This window comes from Hyposmocoma kahamanoa, unplaced genomic scaffold (assembly GCF_003589595.1).
Source record: "Hyposmocoma kahamanoa isolate Upper Pololo Valley unplaced genomic scaffold, ASM358959v1 64, whole genome shotgun sequence".
Taxonomy (NCBI): domain Eukaryota; kingdom Metazoa; phylum Arthropoda; class Insecta; order Lepidoptera; family Cosmopterigidae; genus Hyposmocoma; species Hyposmocoma kahamanoa.
The window spans coordinates 19225635-19245397 of record NW_020653852.1 but is presented as its reverse complement, the minus strand read 5'-3'; the positions used below and the strand labels follow the sequence as shown (position 1 = coordinate 19245397).

The 19763-nt window shown below is 35.9% G+C and overlaps 1 protein-coding gene across 2 annotated transcripts in view; it reads left to right on the top strand.

Annotated features, from left to right (window-relative positions):
• The window catches only part of LOC113230754 (phospholipid phosphatase 2-like), a 135283-nt gene that overhangs the window by 31878 nt on the left and 83642 nt on the right, over nt 1–19763 (top strand). The window contains exon 1 of one of the 2 annotated variants that reach the window (XM_026464834.1): nt 1126–1410. The exons of the other annotated variant lie outside the window; for it this stretch is intronic. The gene's annotated coding sequence lies outside the window, so the exon portion shown is untranslated. Of the gene's footprint in view, nt 1–1125; nt 1411–19763 lie in introns of those variants that run through there. 2 annotated transcript variants of the gene reach the window in all.

Genomic DNA, 19763 nt, shown 5'->3' with positions numbered 1-19763 from the left:
AAACACAAACCGCTGTATTGAATAAGTAATTTATATATACCAATGATTTTTTTTTTATATCAACTGAACTAAATAGAACACGTATAAGTGCTATACGATATACACTTTTCAAATGGCATTAATTTCGTTGTTAAAAAAGTAAATTCTGAAATAAAGTCAGTGCCTCTGCCAAGCAAAATGAAATGTATTAGTACGGGAAACATTAGAATTCAAGCTGAGGTGGTATCGATTCTGAAAAGCTGAATGCAGTAATGGCCACAATACTGCTTGGCGTCAGAAACAGGGATGGTACAATTTCAACCCACCACAACATGCCGGTTATAATATTACATATTTTATATGACAAGTCCCACTTTTTAGAGAAATCTAATAAAGTTGGTGTTTTTTAGAAACTTAATTTTAAAACTTGAATTCAATATTAAAACATAAACTTGATTATAACCAAGATTGAATTTTAAAACAGGGCATAAATATTTTAAAACAATCGTTAAACATGATCTAAAATAGTCGTTATAACAAGCACCCTTAAAAAACTACAAAACGTCTCTTGCGCCCTTTTTTCAAAATACCGATGATATCTAAAAGTGGCTGACACTGGTATAAAGAAACGCATCCCTAAAATCTGTATGTAGTGTTTTTACACTATGTAAATACGCATTTGCGTAAAATATAGCTGCAGTTGTGAACCTAGCGCCATCTTGTATCGGATAGACGAAGCTCCTACACTTAACGCCATCTATTAGTGAGTAGAAAAACTAACTTTATTTATTTCTTTCCTTTATTTTAAATTTAAATTGAGATATTTTATTATGTACATGATTTATTTATGTTTTGGTTATTTATGTTTGATTTTTAGATTAAAGTAAAATGAGAAATCTACGTGTTTGAAAAAAATTGTTTTACGTTAATAATATAAAACTTATTTAAAGGTATGTTTATTTCTTCATACAGACGGATTTTTTTTCGTCACATTAACAAACAACTAAGTTAAATAACAATAATAAACAAACTACATCCGCCGAAAGCCGGTGTTTCAATGTGGGAGTGAGTTGCATTCAATTTGTTTCTCGATTCACAGCGAGGAGACTTGGTTATACGTTCAGTCGACGGACACCCGTCGCGCCATTGAAACGTTATTTGTTTTTCCCGCTCATAATATTTTCGAACGCGTTCGAACTTCGATATTTAAAAACTTTGAAAAATACTTTCGATTTGTTTTTCCCGATTTTGTGTTTTCCTTTCATGACACTGGATTAAATTTTGTTGTGCCTGTTTGTGTTTGTGTTTTGTGAATTTTTGAGTTTTATTTTTAATTCCTGAAAATAAGGGTCAAAATTTATTTTGGAACTTTCTTTACTGGACATGATAGCGTCAATTGCGTCTGACTGAAGATTCTAAAAGATTATTTCGGTAAGTTTTTACGTTTTTTTAGTTTTTTTTTAGTTACAAGAATTACAAAAAACATTTTTTTTTTAATTTATGCCTCTCCAATTTTTTTAAAAATTGCTCGGTTTTTACATTTAATAACAAAAAGTAACAACCGGTTTAATTATTATTTACTTTAAAAATAAGAGTGAAAATTAAACCGCATAAAAAAAGAATGCGACTAATGTTCACGTGACACATTACCAGCATTAATAATGTGGTGATAATTAGCTTATCGAATGCATTTGATAATTATGAGCATTCCATGCAATTAGGCAGGCTACTGACACATTCAGCTTCTACGCACTGGACACATAAATTCGTTAATCTTAATTGTAGCAAAGTCGAAGTTTTAGTTTTTTCATTAAAAAAAATGTATAAGTACTTTGTTTATAAATCAAAATATGGGAACGATATTTTAAAAAAGGAACACGGGAAAAGAGAAGAAAGAGGGAGAAGAGAAGAGATAGATTCCTTTTTTAAAATATCATTGCTGTATTTTGGAACAAAAATGTAATGTTTTTTTGAAAAGGGAATTACTCTCAATTAAAATTGTGTGTCCATTTGAAGAATATATTTGTACCACTGTAAACTTGTATGTCATATTTTAAACCTTCATAGAATGGTTTATTATTAACATATTTATCTACAATGTTATTGTTATGCCCGAGGGGTAGTGGCCTGGTGATCCGTAACACTGGGTTTATTTATCTCAGACCCCAGTCTCTCATTATAACCTATCTATATTTAATGAATATAGAAATTAATGAATTAGCTGCTCCGTGAACCCAATGAAGGTTAAATCATACAAAATAGCTGCGCTTGTGTCGCCTGCTTGTTTAATTCAAATTAAAAAAATCTATGATACTAAACGTATTTAGCTCTACGTAAAATTTTTATACAAAAAAATATTTCGACTTAGATCTAATAAGATCAGACCTTTCCTGCCATCCTGCCTTCTTAACTATTTCTGCCGCCAAGCAGTAATGTGAGCATTACGGCATTCCATTTGATAAGGGTGCTGGTGAAAAATTACAGGCACGTGAGACTCGTCAACTTAGGCGCAAAATAGGCGCCTTGACGTCGAGTTGCGGACACCAGCCCGTTACACCAATGGCCAATTGACTCGTCAACTTATGTCTCAGGGTGACGGGCGCAGTAAGCAGTACCCCTCAGGTCTTTGCACTTTAAAACTCTGAGTGGCTCTGCAACTGTTAAGGACAGGCGTGTCGAAATTTTGCTGCTACCGCTTATAGAGCAACAAAACACCTGCCAAATTAGTTCATCCAAAAACATACATGTATCTGTCAAACAATTATATATTAACATACCAAATAATTACAGCATGTCACGAAACCCAAAACCAAAACATTTGGTAATACAGGTCGCCGACCGTTTGCCGGCGCCGTTACAGCCGATGACTCAAAATAATTAACCGACTGATTGCAAACGCAGCTCCTAATTTAGTTCAACATATTCGTTAATGTATTATTGTCACTATTCATTAACTATGTAACGACTCTTTACAAGGGGTGTTTATTTGACCACGTTATACCGAAAGAGGGTACTTCCACCCGTTAAATAAGAATATCTTTTGCTATAGACTGCGATAGAGCAAAGAATACTGTTATCCGTAAATGATATTATGCTTACAAAGAGAATTTTTTTTAATTTATTTTATATAACACCAAGTAATGGCACGAACAAGTCGTACGCCTATAGTTGCCGTGCCTTTAGAAAACTTAAAACCGCAAAGATCTTAGGGCCACTGCCACCGCGATGTCTCCCTGAAACATTCATCGACAAGTCCCATGTGCCTGTAATTTCACCAGCAACCTTACACTTCACCGGAACACAGTAATGCTCACATTACTGCTTGGCAACAGAGATAGGTAAGGAGGCAGTACTACCCTGGACGAACTCTTTCACAAGGAGCTCTACTGCTACAACTGTTTTTTTTTTTGGAATTTTATGTTTTCTCCGGTCAAATCCTATTCTACTTCCAAAGCCAAACAATTTCTTTTCGAGGCCAGCAAAGAACAATGTAACACCCTTCGTAAGAAAAATAAACTTCTCCATGTGATAAATCGGTAATGAACATTTAGATTTCAGAGAAGTCTCTCTATTAAAACACACATACAATAAATTCACACCTTTGGATTCCCAATTTCCGATCTTCACTTGGTACGATCCAGATAAACCTTCTTTGCTTTCACTTACATCCACCAACTTAATACATACATACGCCCTGTTATTATCCTCACTAAGAACTTCACCCGTTTTAACCCATTCAAAGTCAGTAACAGCGTTTACCGTACAATTAAATATTAGAATATGATAGTATGGGGTACGTACGGATATGGATCTAAAGACTATTACAGGCTTTACATTGCGATTGCCAAGTGATTTATTTGTAGTTAACAACGTATTGCCAAATTTCAATGATTTACATATTGAACGTTTTATTGATTCAATATAAGCACTACGTCAAGAAAAGTAACTGTCCATGAAAGTGTTAAGAACATTCTCGATTTAATCTGAGACCACAAGAATGTTTCCTTCCACGTTAACTATAATATTATTATATCTGTTACTCTATACGATAGTTATTTCACTACAATTCTTAGACTCTATTCATATTGCCGCGGACGGGAGTGAAAACAAATTTTTGTACCCATAGCATAATGAAATTTAAGACAACTGTGTAACGTGCAGACTAGATACGAGCCAAAAAACAGGTTGCGCGTCTTCCGGAGAATTCTCGCGCAGACTCGGGAATCCAGTAGCTATCGTATCGCATCCAGTCCTTTCCATGACAATGTAAATTAAACTTTAGCTCATTTGCATACTGCACTGATTTAAAGCCCTGAGAGGTACTGCAACTGCTATGGATAGGCGTGTCGCTTACCACCAGGTGAAAGACTTGTTCGTCCTGTCACTTGCATCATAAAAATAAATAATCTCAGCACAGAGTACTACTAAAAACCGACCTCAAAAGTTCGTGGAATTACGTCTATTTGCCAAGTTTTATTGAAATCGGTTACCGGAAAGTGCGCGAAACCGGATCCATCCCCTAGTTTGCCACCCTTAGAGGTGGTATATTTTCTTAAAATTGAAATGGGACCACTACAGAGGTACCCTCTTTTCAACAAAAACAGAATCATCTAAATCGGTTCACAAATGCTGGCCGGAGTTGTAGCGTAACAAACATACATAAAAAATAACACAAATCGGAAATTGGAAACAATCATAAACACTCAAACCTGAGTCAATATTGAAAAATGAGTTTCTATATTGACCCGGCCGGGGATCGAACTCGGGACCTCAGAGATGGCGACACTATAAATACACTCACTTTTGCGATTGCAAAGACTTTTCCTTGGTAAAAGTTATCACTATCAGGTTTAATAAACTGCAGTTGCCCTTAATGCTGTTGTTTATTTACGCAGTTTACGTTTATGTTTACAGTTTTAATTAATGTAGAGTTCTACATAATAAATTATTGCAACAGCCCGCTTCGTCTTCGGTCGTGCCATCGAGTATATAACCAGAAATAGAGACGAAATGTCATTTAATTTGTTTGAAAACTATTCTGCCATTCATTCATCATTACTGTGACCACTGCGCTCCGATTGGCTAGCCCGAGTTCGAAACAATTGACGGGTGTCGTCAATGGGTGTCGTCAACTGTTTCACTTCAAATCGACCAGTTAACTTGAGCTTTGCTATAATGGACGAAAATCGCAAAATTACATATTTAATATTTAATTACCGATGAAATGTGATTCCGTTTGTTTTGTAATTAGACGTTTTGCAGTTTTTCATACACCACCGAATAGAACAGCACGGCATTGTTAGAGATATTATCTTTAATACAATAAATACAGAATATTTTTTGGAATATACGTAGACGTATACACAGGTCAGTAGTGGGTCTGTCTATATTTCAATGCAAACGGGAGTTGATATTTACAAGAGCTGTATCGCTAATGTGTTACCAGGAATATATGGCCCTTATTTCGTCTCTATTTCTGGTTATATACTCGATGACGAACTCTTTTACAAGGAGCTCGGCTGTTATAATATAAAAGAGCGGCAATTTTTTAAGATTACACATAAAAACCCTAGATTAGCCACACGTCCCCAGTAAGGCGAATGTTTTGTCTATTGGAGCATAAAAACACGCAACACAACAGTTTTTTTTTTTCTTCGCATACTTCACGTTCTCCGATAAGCGTATTTATACAAGCTTATCATGCGCCTTGACCTCTGTTAACGAACTAATTTCACTGATATTAGCTGGAGTTGTTCAATTTTCACATTGCTTCCACTTATAAACATGTTGATTTACTTGTTGTTATCATTATTAAGTCATAATACTGTTCAATATGTCTGTATTGTTCCACTGGAAGGTGAAGGTTTATTCGCAAACGTCTTTAAGCGTTAAAGCGCCTTGCGACCTTAAACTTGCCCATATTAACTGCCTCCGTGGCCGAACGGTTACCATGCCGGACTGCCACGCAGAAGTCCCAGGTTCGATTCCCGGGTGGGAGAAAAATTTGTATGGCCTACATTTATTTCTCTCGTTAGTTTGGGTGTAATTTGTGGTTGTCTATGTGTGTGTCCATGGGCCCGCGACACAGGGTTTCCAGAGTGGGGGGCTATGTTGAGTGTGTGCGTTATTATTATTATTATATTATAACGCATCTTTTGGTTCTCTATTAACCCTTCATAGTATTTTCTTAAGTGTTAGATGAACGTTCACTCGGATTACAGCCGTTTCAGATTTTCATTGGTGTGGTTAGCATATATCTTAGGGTGCGTATAGATCTGGCGAATGCGCCAGGCTTCCGCTGCACGTGCACTGCACGCGTGCTGCATGCGTGCTGCATGCGTGCAATTAAATACAAGTTAATAGTAAGTGGCGCGCGAACGGCATTCGAAGAGATCGCATAACGTAAGACATGTGAGCAGCTCGCGAGCGTTTCACAAACAGGCGCATTTGTAATCGGCGATATGTACGCACCCTTACATAACACCAGATTGAGGATGTACTTAAAAAAGGGCTAGCTCAAAAATTTGTGTACAGCCACACCTAAAGATAAAACATTTTAATAAATACCTTCCAGATAAAGGAGAGTAGGTAAAAGTAGAAAGAAGAGAAACTGTGACAATAATTTCTCGGAAAACAGTCTCAATCCGCAACCCTCATTATATACTTAATGACAATGCGTCATGCGCGCGCATAAGTTGCATAAGTAAACCTATTCTGTTTTGTGATTATTCGAACTTTATTAGCGGAAATCGGACGTAAAACCTGCGCTTACGTCTCACAACTCTAATATAGTTAAATTTAGATTCATTTAAAGCTTTTGTACGTGTCCCTCAATCCATACACGCCATTAGCTTCATTAGTCGAATACAGGTCTTTGAAATAAGAAGGATTCACCAGACATTATGCTTAATAGGTAAAATTGCGGTCCAATCTCATACACAAGAGGACGCACATAGACGGTAGTCTATCTTTTGGTTTCATGCTTTGTCTGATACTACGAGACACTCGTTGAATGATTAGATGCATTAGATTTACAACAATGAAACGTACGAGAAATTATGTTCTTACGCCTTTTTTTTTAGCCGAAATGACTTAAAAGTGTCTACTGTGTACAAGCATTCCAAAAACATTCACCAAACCAAAATATGCTTCCCTCAATCAAAGTTTGAGAACAAATATCCCATAGGAAATCGCAGCAGTAAAAACGCGGCAAGAATTTTCCGCACGTTGACCTACCATAAACCGATAAAATGAAAACATCGCATAGTTATCGAATAGTTTTTATAACTTTTCTATTATAGTCGAGGTCACACGCTGTTTAAAAATGTGAATTAAACTTCCAAGGTCTTGCTCGATGACACTGATAAAAAGATATGGGTAAGATTCTAAATTAATTCTGCAAAGAGACTGATCCACTTAATCAAAGGCCTTATCAAAAATGGCTAATAGACATTAACATTTCACAAGCTTGAAAAAACTAACTCTTAACGAGCGCTGGCTCTTCTTAGCATTCAAAGCGGACTGAAAGAAAGAATGCAACATTGCCGCTTGCGGTATGGAGTTAATACAGAAGCGGACTTCTACATAGAATGGCTTCCACAAGGCAGTGTACATGTCCTAAATACATTCACGCTTAGAGAAGGCCAGCGTAATACGTATAATACTGGTTTATAATACAATATACCCTATCGTAATTTATTTGAGACAAATTTATTTGAAGGTTTATAGGGGACTGGCAATAATTATCTAAAGATTTCCAGGAATATAGGTTTTGCTTCTTTGATCTTACTCTATTCTTGTTTTTGGCATTGTTATTGTCATTTATTTTGTGCTCTTGTTGCTTATGTACCATCATTATAATGCATATTGTATTGTACATTTATACAGTACACATGCCGAGTAACAACGATAAATTGGTTGATAAAGTCCGCCTTGCGATCGCAAGGGTCAAAGTTCGTTTCCGTGCTTTCCAGTTTTGCCCGTGTTGGCGATTGTAAATAGGTGTAATGAAATTTTATTGCTAAAGAAATGGCTTTATTTTTAGGTGTCCTTATGTTTATTATAATCTTAGATTTTATAAACGGATTAGTACGTATGTACTTAATAATACAGGGTGGCTTAATTTGAATTTTGTACGATATTTTGAATGTGAAAATAACGTAACTCTACCTTGTCTCTTATGAGATTGTTTGCGCTTTACTTGTATTAAAATCGGGTTTTATTTATAATAGAAGTGTATACATTATCATCATCATCATTTTGATGCTTTTTCTTTGTTTTCACTCTACAACCATAATACGTTCTCTTGTCTTCGGTTACGCCAACTGCATCAACTCCTCACACGTAGCCAATATTCTACGTCTGCTAATTTGCCCCTTGGTTTACGTAAAAAAAAATTGTTATAAAATGTCATTGTATGTGTTCTAAATTTTTAAATTAGGCAAACTTATTAAATCTATTATTGTCATATTTTATTATTGTTATTATAGTTTACTATTTACAAACTATTGCATGAATATTCCATAAAAAGTATGAAAATGTTGCATGCCACAGGGCGGATCAGTGATTCTGTCTTTTTTTGAAGACGGAGTAAAATGACATTGGTAGGGTTGCAGTTTTCATAAACTTTTAAATAGTTATGTAGTTGTTGTCGATAGTTTCATCGATAGATTATGAAAGACGATAAAATTTTGCCAAAAATTACTGAATTGTGAACCTAACTTAATAACGATTACTAATTATTGCGTTATTGCCTTCTTTATTCTTATTTTGACACTCGACCTACTAGTATCCACATCAATATTTATTCATATACATTTTAACTAGAATAGCCGGGTTTGATCATCTATATTGAATTAAAATTAAGAAGTTTAAAATATGTCTCCTCTTTGTATTTTTCATAAACATAGTTCTAAATGCAAAATGTATGAACTTACAAAAGTTGACAAATCAAATTAATTTGTGCTCTGTAATTGGACGAATAATGGGTCGAGGATGATTCTAATAAAACAAATTCAGCTATTTATTCCATAAGCGTGACCAATAGTCGATAGTCAGCCATTAGTCGATAGAATATTTATCGCCCGCAATCACTAGCTGCTCACAAGCGGGTAACACTTTTATGCAATAAACTGTCATTCTACTTCGTCTTCAAAAAAGACAGACTAATTATCTTTATAACATGTGTATCAAAGAAATAAATGATTTGTTCCTTTATGTTTATGATACACAGAAAATTGGGTTCTTGTTAGTTATGTTAGTTGTCTAGGGTAGGACGATACGGCGCTTAGAACGAGGGGTTTTGTCTTAGAGGAAAGGCTTTTGTATACAAATGTCTTACAGTCGATAACTTTTAGAATGGCAATTTTATTATCAATTATTTCTCCGTCCTTTAAAAAATCAACGTTGTAAAAGATAAGGATTGGCTACCATAAACCGTTGCAATAAAATCTTAGTTACTTATTATTTCCGGCCAAGCCCGTGCCAATATATTTCCTATTCCTATTTTTTATTGTCATCTTTCTTTCACATACGAGTGCGTTTATAAAAAACTATAAAATCGAAGTCACGTGCTCCACGGAAATGATTACGTTTTAACTTTATGCGGTTTCCGCGAATAAACCGAATGACGTTGGTATGTGTGTGCCATAATGCGGCTAGACGGAAATAGAGACGTAATGGTTGACAGATTCTAAGCTTAGAGGCTCGATTCCGGGAATCTTTATTTGTTATGATTTTACTCGTGGTAGGTTTCTTTGAATGTATAGCATAATTATATTAACACCGTTCTACCTATTTCTTCCGCAAGCAGCACTGCTATTGATCGCATTAAATGAGAACCAGATCAAAAAAAGCATAGGTTAGATATAACGTTTATTGTCTTCTTCGTACATCAATAATATAACACATAGGTTCTCTATGTTATTAGCTTACCGCCGCTTACATTTACGTACGATAAAAAAATTTGAACTCCCACCACCACAAAAAATAATTAAAAAACACGTATTTCTTATTTTAACTTAAAGCAAAAAATCACAAGGAAAAGAAAATATACAGGGTGTCCGGTAAAAAATGGATAAGCCTGAAATGCCTTATAGGAGAGCTTATGAACGTTAAAAAAATATATAAAGAAAAATATATCCCATATAGTAAGATATATATTTTTTTTAATTTAATTATTTTCACCTTATTTTACGTTTTTGTTCACCACGACTACAAGTTAATCAATTCCTTCGGGTTTTTGGTGTCATAATATTTTACATTAACTACGCTTATAGATAGCAGTAAATAGTATGACCAACTATGACACTTAAATTAAAAAAACTTTTATTTTATTTTTAAGTGCAAAATTTATTTTCACAAACTTTAAGCATCTTTGGTATAAAAAAAATCATGATAACCTGAGTGGCCAACTATTCTAAAATAATGTATGTTTGAAGTAGATTTCGAAATGGTGTAATTCATTATTGTATCTAATATAACACCTTACCTATTTCTGCCGCAGTAAGCCTGCGTTCCGGTTTTGAACGGTAAGGGTGCTGGTGAAATTGGGTGACGGATGCAGTAGCATTGTCCCGCATCTTTCCGATGTAAAGCTTTGAATGTCACTGCAACTGCTATAGACAGGCTTACGACTGGTTCATCCTGTCACTTGGTATCATAAAAAAAAGAAAAAGTAATATACGCTGCATCTGGGATACAAAACTCAAATATCTCAGTAATAAATAATAATTTTTATTTCACTCATAGCCCCGCACTAGACTAATTTACACCCAAACCCGGCCCGGATATCGAACCCGGACCTCTGCGTGGCTGTTATTACTTTATATTTTCCTAACTCGTATACTATTCATATAAAAGTCAAATAAATTTATAACCCATAAACTTGACAAAATTGCAAGCGCACTACGCGCAACTGAATATAGATCCCGAGAAAATATAACAATGAAATAAAGCTATCGATTCGCCAAGTAGAACTAACATCCAACACTCTACGGACGGTCCACTGAAGATTTATATACAACTCTAGGCCACATACAATAAGGGCGATAATAGGATAAAAGCCCAGTAGCGTCCCTACTGGGGCTTTCATGTCAGGAATCTAAAAAAAAACGAGTCTCGACTATTTTTGGGCATTTCCGAAACTCAGGTTTTCCGACTCAGGAATTTCGATTCTTTTTAGACTTAAGTCTAAAACTTAATTAAATAGTATGAACAATTTATTATAGACAACATACATTTTCTTTCTAATCACATAACCATGATAATACCTACTTATTTTTACTGCCAAAAATTTAAACAGCCTCCTTGATCGAACGGTTTCCATGCTGGTCTGGCTTGTAGTCCTGGGCCGGGAGAAACATTTGTTTCTCTCGTGAGTTTGGGTGTAATTTGCTGAACGACACAGGTTTCCGTAGTGCGGGACTAAGAGTGTGTTCGTTATTAATACTTGGCTAGAGTGGAAGTTAGTGTAGATTTCTGGAGGTCGAAGAATAAAACAAAATCATTATCTGTACCACAAAACACACATGCCAATTGTGTATAGCAAATTGTATAGCGTTTCGTGCGGTCACAAGAAGAACCAGCATTTTCTATACAAATATTTTACATAATCGCTTTACGTCTCTTTGTCTGAAATTATATTAAACGCCCTTTGTTTCTTTCGTGCCTTTTATACAATGAAAATGATTTAAAAAAAACTGTAGATTTTGTAATTAGAGTTAATAATAAAGAACTTGATAAAATCTCATGTTTGGACTGTCTAAACGCCGAGCCTATAGTATGGTAATATATTTTTGAAATGGTCTTGAAAGTATCGTTATTCCCGATATTTCGGAACTGTACCTACCAATCAAACAAAGGTCAAATGGACATATTGCGAGAGTTGTAGACGACTGATGGCCTGCATTATATTAGACCAAGTTTAAATTTCTAAAAGCGGAAAAACATTGAAGGGCCATGTGGACTTGAAGTCATTATCTAAAGAGTTATTTTTATTACAATACCAAGTGACGGGACAAATAAGTCGTTCGCCTGGTGGTAAGCGACACGCCTATCCATAACAGTTGCAGCGCCATTCAGAGCCTTAAATCGCAAAGATCTTATGGGAACTGCGTGTGAGCACGTCACCCTGAGACATAAGTTGACAAGTCTCAAGTACTTCCCTGGACGAGCCTTTCACAAGGAGCTCTACTGTTACTATAAGTTTAGCAGTATAGTCTCTCAGTCGATAAAACAGACAACCAAATTAGTTTAAACGATTTTAAAGAGATGTCGCTACGGTACTCCAAATCCAAAAGGCGGAAAAGATAAATTTGACATAAATTAAGTTAAGTTGTGAAAAGAACACGAGGTGTAAGAAATACTATCACAGTTTCACTCCATCTTTTGGGGAAAGAAAAATGCTAGCATAATTTGCACATGTTCGGCAAATACATCGTAGTACCAAGTACTGAATTTACCGTAATGATTGTTAAAATTATAAACAAAGGAGAATAAGACTTTATTTGCTCTACCTAGAGCTCAAAACGTTTTACTTAAAGTACGTTTTTCACACTCCACCTGACTATGATTTGATTTTCACCATCCATTGGAAGATATGGGGTACTTCTAAATGTATCATTTAAGGGGCAATGCATACACTTCTGTAATAAGATGCCGATTGATATTAAAAATTTGCCGTTTACGAGGCTTAAAACTATAGTGAAACAAAAACTTTAGTACTAAAGGCTTACTATACAGTTTCTACGTACTTGGATGACAAAGATCCGTGCTAATAACCCGTTCAGCTCTTGCAGGTACTCTCGATCTAAGGCATTTAAATTTAATATTGTAATGATAAATGTATTCAAATGTATATTTAAAAGAGCAACCCATAGAGTTACATGCTCATTCTTCTCAGGCGAATCTGGCTTACGAATGAGCAGTAAAGGTTTAATCAGTATAGCGACTTTATGTGTAATTTGCTTACCTATGAAAATAATATTATTTTACTTTGATTTTGACTGTAACCTGCAACCTTATGACAAACCTTACTAACTGGTTGGGAACCAGTTAGTAACCGCACTGAATTAGTCAAATAGTCTATGACGCAAACCAAGAAACTTATGGTTAAACAACACGGCAACACCCATCGGAATTAATTCTAAATATAGAATTTGAGAATATGGGAAAATGTAACCAAAAAGTTGTGACTTTTTGCTATAACGAAAACACGTAAATGTGTTCAAAAGTGACCATTCGTGGCCGCCCACGCTCCTGCGCAGCCATGTCTCGCGATAAACATAATAACTGTGACTTTAACAGCTACATTTGTTTGATAACAAACTGACAGTATCAATGCCTGTTACTTGGGAACGTTGCTTTCTCCGATAGGTACTAAGTTATTTACTTAAGTGTCTATACATTCATGCTTCATATGTTTGTTTTTATATGATGACTTCGTATAATTTAGTTACTGCATATATCTATACCTATTTTATCTCTTGCTATTCCAGTTTATAAGAAGTCCACAAGTTCACTAGAACTCCACAACTTAGAAACTCCCTGTATGAGTAGCAACGAAATTTTCTTCGCGGCACCAATACCAAAGGGTAATAAAGGTGCTGGTGAAGTTACAGGCACATGGGACTTAATTTATGGTCTGAGGGTGACGGACGCAGTGACAGTGCTCCTTAAATCAGTTTTGGACAGGCGTATAGCTTACTAGCAGTTAAAGTTTAATAAGAGCGGTATTACAAAAGGTCACCTGTTACTCGTGGAACACGTTACTTGATGGCGTTCTTACATAAACTGAACTATTTTTATTATATATTATATTTTTATTCAAAATAGGACCTTGAACACATTTTAAATGTTGTTCAAAGTAAACTAACAAACGCACCATTCTTAGTTTAATAATTACTGTCACCTTACCTATTTCTGCCGCCAAACAGTTCATGTGACCATTACTGCTTCCTGGTTTGGAAGGGTAAGGGTGCTGGGTGAAATTACAGGCATGTGAGACTTGTCAACTTATGTCTCAGGGTGACGGACGCAGTGACAGTGCCCCTTCAATCTTTGCGATTTAAAGCTCTGATTGCAACTGTTATGAACAGGCGTGTAGCTTACCATCAGGCGCACGACTTGTTCTTCCCATAACTTGATATTATTACAAAGAAAATTTACGTCCTTTTCCCTCAAATTTTAGGCCACAATCTTTCACTTCCTACGATCCTGACACACATCTTCCGTCCCATCAACACTCATCAATGCTTTCATACAAGCTCGTCGTCAGTTAAGGGTATCCTTGTCCTGGCCTTTCTTTAGTATTTCCTCAATTTAATCGTGCTAAGTTCGCTTTGATCGACCTTTACTAACTTGCCCGCTCATACTCGCCTCATAAATCCATTTCGTCATAGAATTATTGTTGTGAATTGTGTTTGTACAACTAGTGTAATGACATCATTTTTGAATTGTTTGAATTGAATGAAAGATTGTTAAGTAATCCAAACATAACTTTGAATGGGATTTCAGAAATAGATTTGCCATTACAGTCCACTGCCTTAACACATAGTTCGGCTTACTTTCGTCGCAAATTATAAATAAATCTACGTATTACGATGACTGGCTGAAATAAAAGAAAAATTGAACCAAATAACAAACTCAACCATGATTTCCACGAAAAACTTGTTTTCAAAGCCACCGAATAGCTGTAGTAGCTTATGCCGTTCATTTGATGTTTTAAAAAAAATATATTTTTAATTCTATAGCATGAAAAACATGAAAAATCAACATGTAAATCATAAATTTCTTTAAACAAAATGTTTACTTAATTGCTCAAGTCTCAAGTATTGCGATTGCTTAACAGGTATGAAAAATTACATTCTTCAACAAGAATGTCAAATAAAAACAATGACTAATCGATTAGGCCTCTCGAGAGGACTGCGTATGTTCTTTATCGTCGAGTCCTCATTTCGATTGTACGAAACCAAACTCCAGACGACGCGTTACAAAGAACTCATCGATGCATGTACTGTCGACATCTGAAGTGGTTGACCCGTTATACAGATGGAAGTATATTAAGCATTGACCAATCTTTTTCCGTTGCTCTGGAGGCGATATTCGAACCAAAGCTTGATGTGCTGCTGACTATACTTTTTATTTTTAAACCTGTTAACCCTTTGTTACTCGCACGAAGGAAATCACACAATTACTCGCAGGGGGTGCTCACTGACCCTAATTTATTAGTAACATTTCTAATGAAACAATAATGATATTTAATAAAAGACTCAATATTACACATATTACTATAATACATATTAGACCTCAAAGGAACAAGTCAAATAAAAAGTAATTGGAACCTATTAAAAAATTGAACCAAAAATCATCTCTAAAATTACGCTCTTGAAGCATTATGAAATCATAGTCAAACTAACATTTATTCTTATAAATTAATTAGGATCACTGGTATCACAAATCTGACAATAGATCCGACAGTGGTCGTTGAAAATAAATTTAGTACATTTCATGCATTTTTTTGCGTGGACTATGCACAGTTATTGCATACTCCACGCTGTCGGTGGGAATGGTTGATTCTCTAGATCATAGACCTCCATGTGCCATTTCTTTATAACTTTTGGGGTTGCATTTATGTTCACCCGCTGTCTTTGTGATCATGTACTAGTTTTATTGCACGCTAATACAGGAAACAGCGTTTCACATGGATACGCTTTTCTTGTCGCACTTTTGCTTAACGCCAGACCTCGAATCAATGTCGGCTCCGTGGTGCATCGTAGATAATTGAATATATTTTGAAATATTTGAAAATATTACATAAATACCTGTAAATTTAATGCAAAAAGCAATTGAAAAGTTTTATTTTACAAACTCTATAACAAATATTACTAGATACTACTCAAAAACACGACTAATAACGAAAAATGTTACGTAACTACTCGCATGAGGTCACGTACTAAGAGTGCAATGACAGTGCATGCTCTTTGACGTTCCATTTGTCACTAAAATATCACATTTAGAGCCAATTAGGAAGCTACTGCTGGCGAGAGAGCCTTCCGAACGACCGTATTAAATTATAGCGCGTAAAAGTAAGTTGACCTCATGCGAGTAATTACGGGTTAATAACACCGATTACCTGGTAACCATAGATAGAAATTACTAATATGCATTTTTAACACAAGGTAGTTGAGCACTTTCTTCGGAGATTATCATTTTCAGCTGTCAGCTGAGCTCGCAATAGGCCTGTTGGTCACAAACTAAATAATTAATTGTCTATGAGTACCACTATCGTTTTATCTTAGTCATGACTTTTGTGTTTGTTTTGCTTACGAATGATGGGAAATACGAATAATATAAATAACCAATAATCGAGTAGACTTATATAGTGTCTACCCACCCATTTAGAAGAGACATGTCTAGATAATAAAAGCAAAAATACATAATGTAGAGCTCCTTGTGAAAGAGTTCGTCCTGAAAAGTACTGTCACCTTACCTTTTTCTGCCGCCAAGCAGGAACGTTGGCATTACTGCATTCCGGTTTTGAAGGGTAAGGGTTCTGGTGAACTTACAGGTATATGGGATTTGTCAACTAAAATGTCTTAGGGTGACGGGCGCAGTGGCAGTGCTCCTCAGTTCTTTGCGATTTAAAGCTCTGAGTGGCACTGCAACTGTTATGGACAGGCGTGTCGCCATCAGGCGCACGACTTGTTCGTCCTGTACCTTGGTATCATATAAAAAAAAAATTGTTTAGCAAGGTTTGTCTCTGTCTAAAATAAATCTTTATTCAGCTTTTGTTATTTCTAAAAATGAGATATTCACTGTTCCACAGTGTAATATTTTTTCACACACAACATTTAAACACATTGGCATATTCTTCGTACTGTACAAAACACTATTACCACTTTCAAAGTGACAAGCAATCAATCTCAGCGACAGTACCTGCGTACTAAGTTCATTAAACGATGTCAAGATATGGAATCCAAAAAGCTTACACTTGACCGTAATTTTATAGCTATAAGCTCACGGAAGTTGAGCTTTCAAGCTTTTGAAGAATCAACCGGATATGGTTACAGCTTAATAAGGAAACTTGCGGTCACTCGGGTGAAGTTTTACAAGGGTATGAAAGGATGTGTTAGAGAATACAAACATACTGTGGAAATACTTATTTTATATACAAATAAGAACAATTTGACTACAGGCAACGTTATGTAGGTTTAGGAATATAATGTACAGTCAAGCTTAGTATCACACTTAACTTAAAGTTATAAAAGCGTGCTGCCACAGAGTTTGAAATATCGACCTCTCAAAAGACAATCGAACCATAATTAGAAAAAAATCTAAAATGGATTTAGAAGGAACACCTGCCTAGTATATATCTTTCAATCAATATTTATCTTAGTAGCAGTAGCGCTTCTTGTAAAAAAATCGAAATAATAAACAAATAATAATGCACACACTCAACTAGCCCCGCACTAGTGAAATTCTGTGTCGCGGGCGCCATGGACACACCTAGACAACCACAAATTACACCCAAACTCACGAGATAAATAAATGTAGACCATACAAATATTTCTCCCGGCCCGGGAATCAAACCTGTGACCTATGCGTGGCAGTCCGGTAACCGTTCGGCCACGTCTATAGTATATAAGTATAGATACTTTTGAAAAGTTGCCCGTATCACTATCGAGAAACAACCGTTGTTCCACTGCTCTACCACTAGTAAATACTTTAAATTGAAAGGTACTCGTATGATTGTTTAAAATAACAAACGATATTACTAACTTAAACCCTGCATAACTGTAGTTTAAATCCTCTTACAAATGCTTGTTTAACTGTCATCGAGCTCGAGTCTTAATTCGGCCCCTCCCTCGCACTAGTATCAGAAGCGTAATCAGGATTTTTTTTTATCAATTGTAATTTTATTTATTGAGATTTTTTGTGAAATAATTCTACTGGGTTTGATATGATTATGAACACAAAAATCGAACACACAGAAAAATTTTCCTTGACCCACTGAACTTAAAACCACGTCCAGGCTGCACCGTGACTTTGCTCTTACAAACTGAGCTACGGGTCGAGTTACCAAGCCGTCGAAATTCTCCTATGTGTTTTTGTTATAGATCTTTGTACTGGCTTTCGGCATTCGCCGTTAATGACATCTAGTGAGAGATTTTTGAATAACTCACGAGAGAAATAGATGTAGGCCATACAAATATTTCTCCCGGGAATTGAACCCGGAACCTCTGCGTGGCAGTCCAGCATGATAACCGTTCGGCCCCAGACGCAGTTTTTTTTTATGATGACAGGACGAACAAGTCGTGCGCCTGATGGAAAGCAACACGCCTGTCCATAACAGCTACAGTGCCGCTCAGAGCTTTAAATTGCAAAAGTTCTGAGGGGCACTACTACTGCGCCCGTTAGTTAATTGAGAGGCGTTGCCACTGCACCCCTTCAACTTGAGACATAAAGATGAGAAGCCCCTTGTGTCTATAGTTCACCAGTACCTTTCTAAACAAGAACGCTTAACGGCAGAAATAGGTAAGAAGCTCTACTGCCGTTAAATAAATCAACATTGTTGAATATAAAACAGGATTTGAAACTAATTTTAATTTCTAAAATCCTAAGCCATTTCAAATTCAGAGCTGTAAGTGAATTCAAGATGCAGAACCGTACCAAGTCTATGAATAGTTGATTTTAAATCCACCTTACCCCAGAATTCTTAATTCGCTAAAACCTTTTAAGCTTTGCTAAGGCTTAACATTTTACATGTAGCTAGAAACCTTACAAAGGTTATTTAAAGTTTAATAAGAGCGGTATTACAAAAGGTCACCTGTTACTCGTGGAACACGTTACTTGATGGCGTTCTTATATAAACTCGAATATTTTATTCAAAATAGGACCTTAAACACGTTATAAATGTTGTTGAAAGTAAACTAACAAAGTAAACTTACCTATTTCTGCCGCCAAGCAATAATGAGAGCATTACTGCTTTCCTGTTTGGAAGGGTGCTAGTGAAATTACAGGCACATTGGACTAGTCAACTTATATATCTCAGGGTGACGGGCGCAATGGCAGTGCCCCACAGATCTTTGCGATTTAAAGCTCTGAGTGACACTGCAACTGTTATGGATAGGCGTGTTGCTCACCACTCATCACTTGGTGGTATTAAAAAAACTTTTTTTTATGCTTAAGTAGGGAAGTTAGTAGGTACGTAATTTAATTTTTTTTAAGTTATTGAATGTTACGACGTTTGACTACCATGATAATTAATTAATTTTATGGAATTACTCCACTAGTTTGTTATAATTATAAAACAAATATCGAACAGTAAAAAAATCCTTCCATCCTTGCTAGTTTTAAACCAGCGTCTTCCAGCAAACTGTGCCAGATGCTATGCCAACTAAGCCACAGAACGAAATAACGGATCCTATATATTTTTCTGCGTGCTTGTTGCAGATCGTTGTTTTTGATTTCTAACGACGTTTTTGCCGTAGCGCCATCTGTAAGAAATATACGCAATTTATTTCATGTAGTCTGTATCATTTTTATAACTTTCATGTGGTAAAAGTTTTTGGACGTAGTGTAGGACACTATGTTTGCCTTGACCTGGTCGCCACTCTAGAACAAGTCTGCTCCATCGGCTATCAGCCCTCCTGTAGACATGTCCTGCCCACTGCCACTTAAGCTTACTTATTTTGCGAGCTATGTCGGTCACTTTAGTTCTCTGACGTATGACTTCATTAGAAATTCGATGCATCATAGAAACCCCAAGCTTAGCTCACTCCACC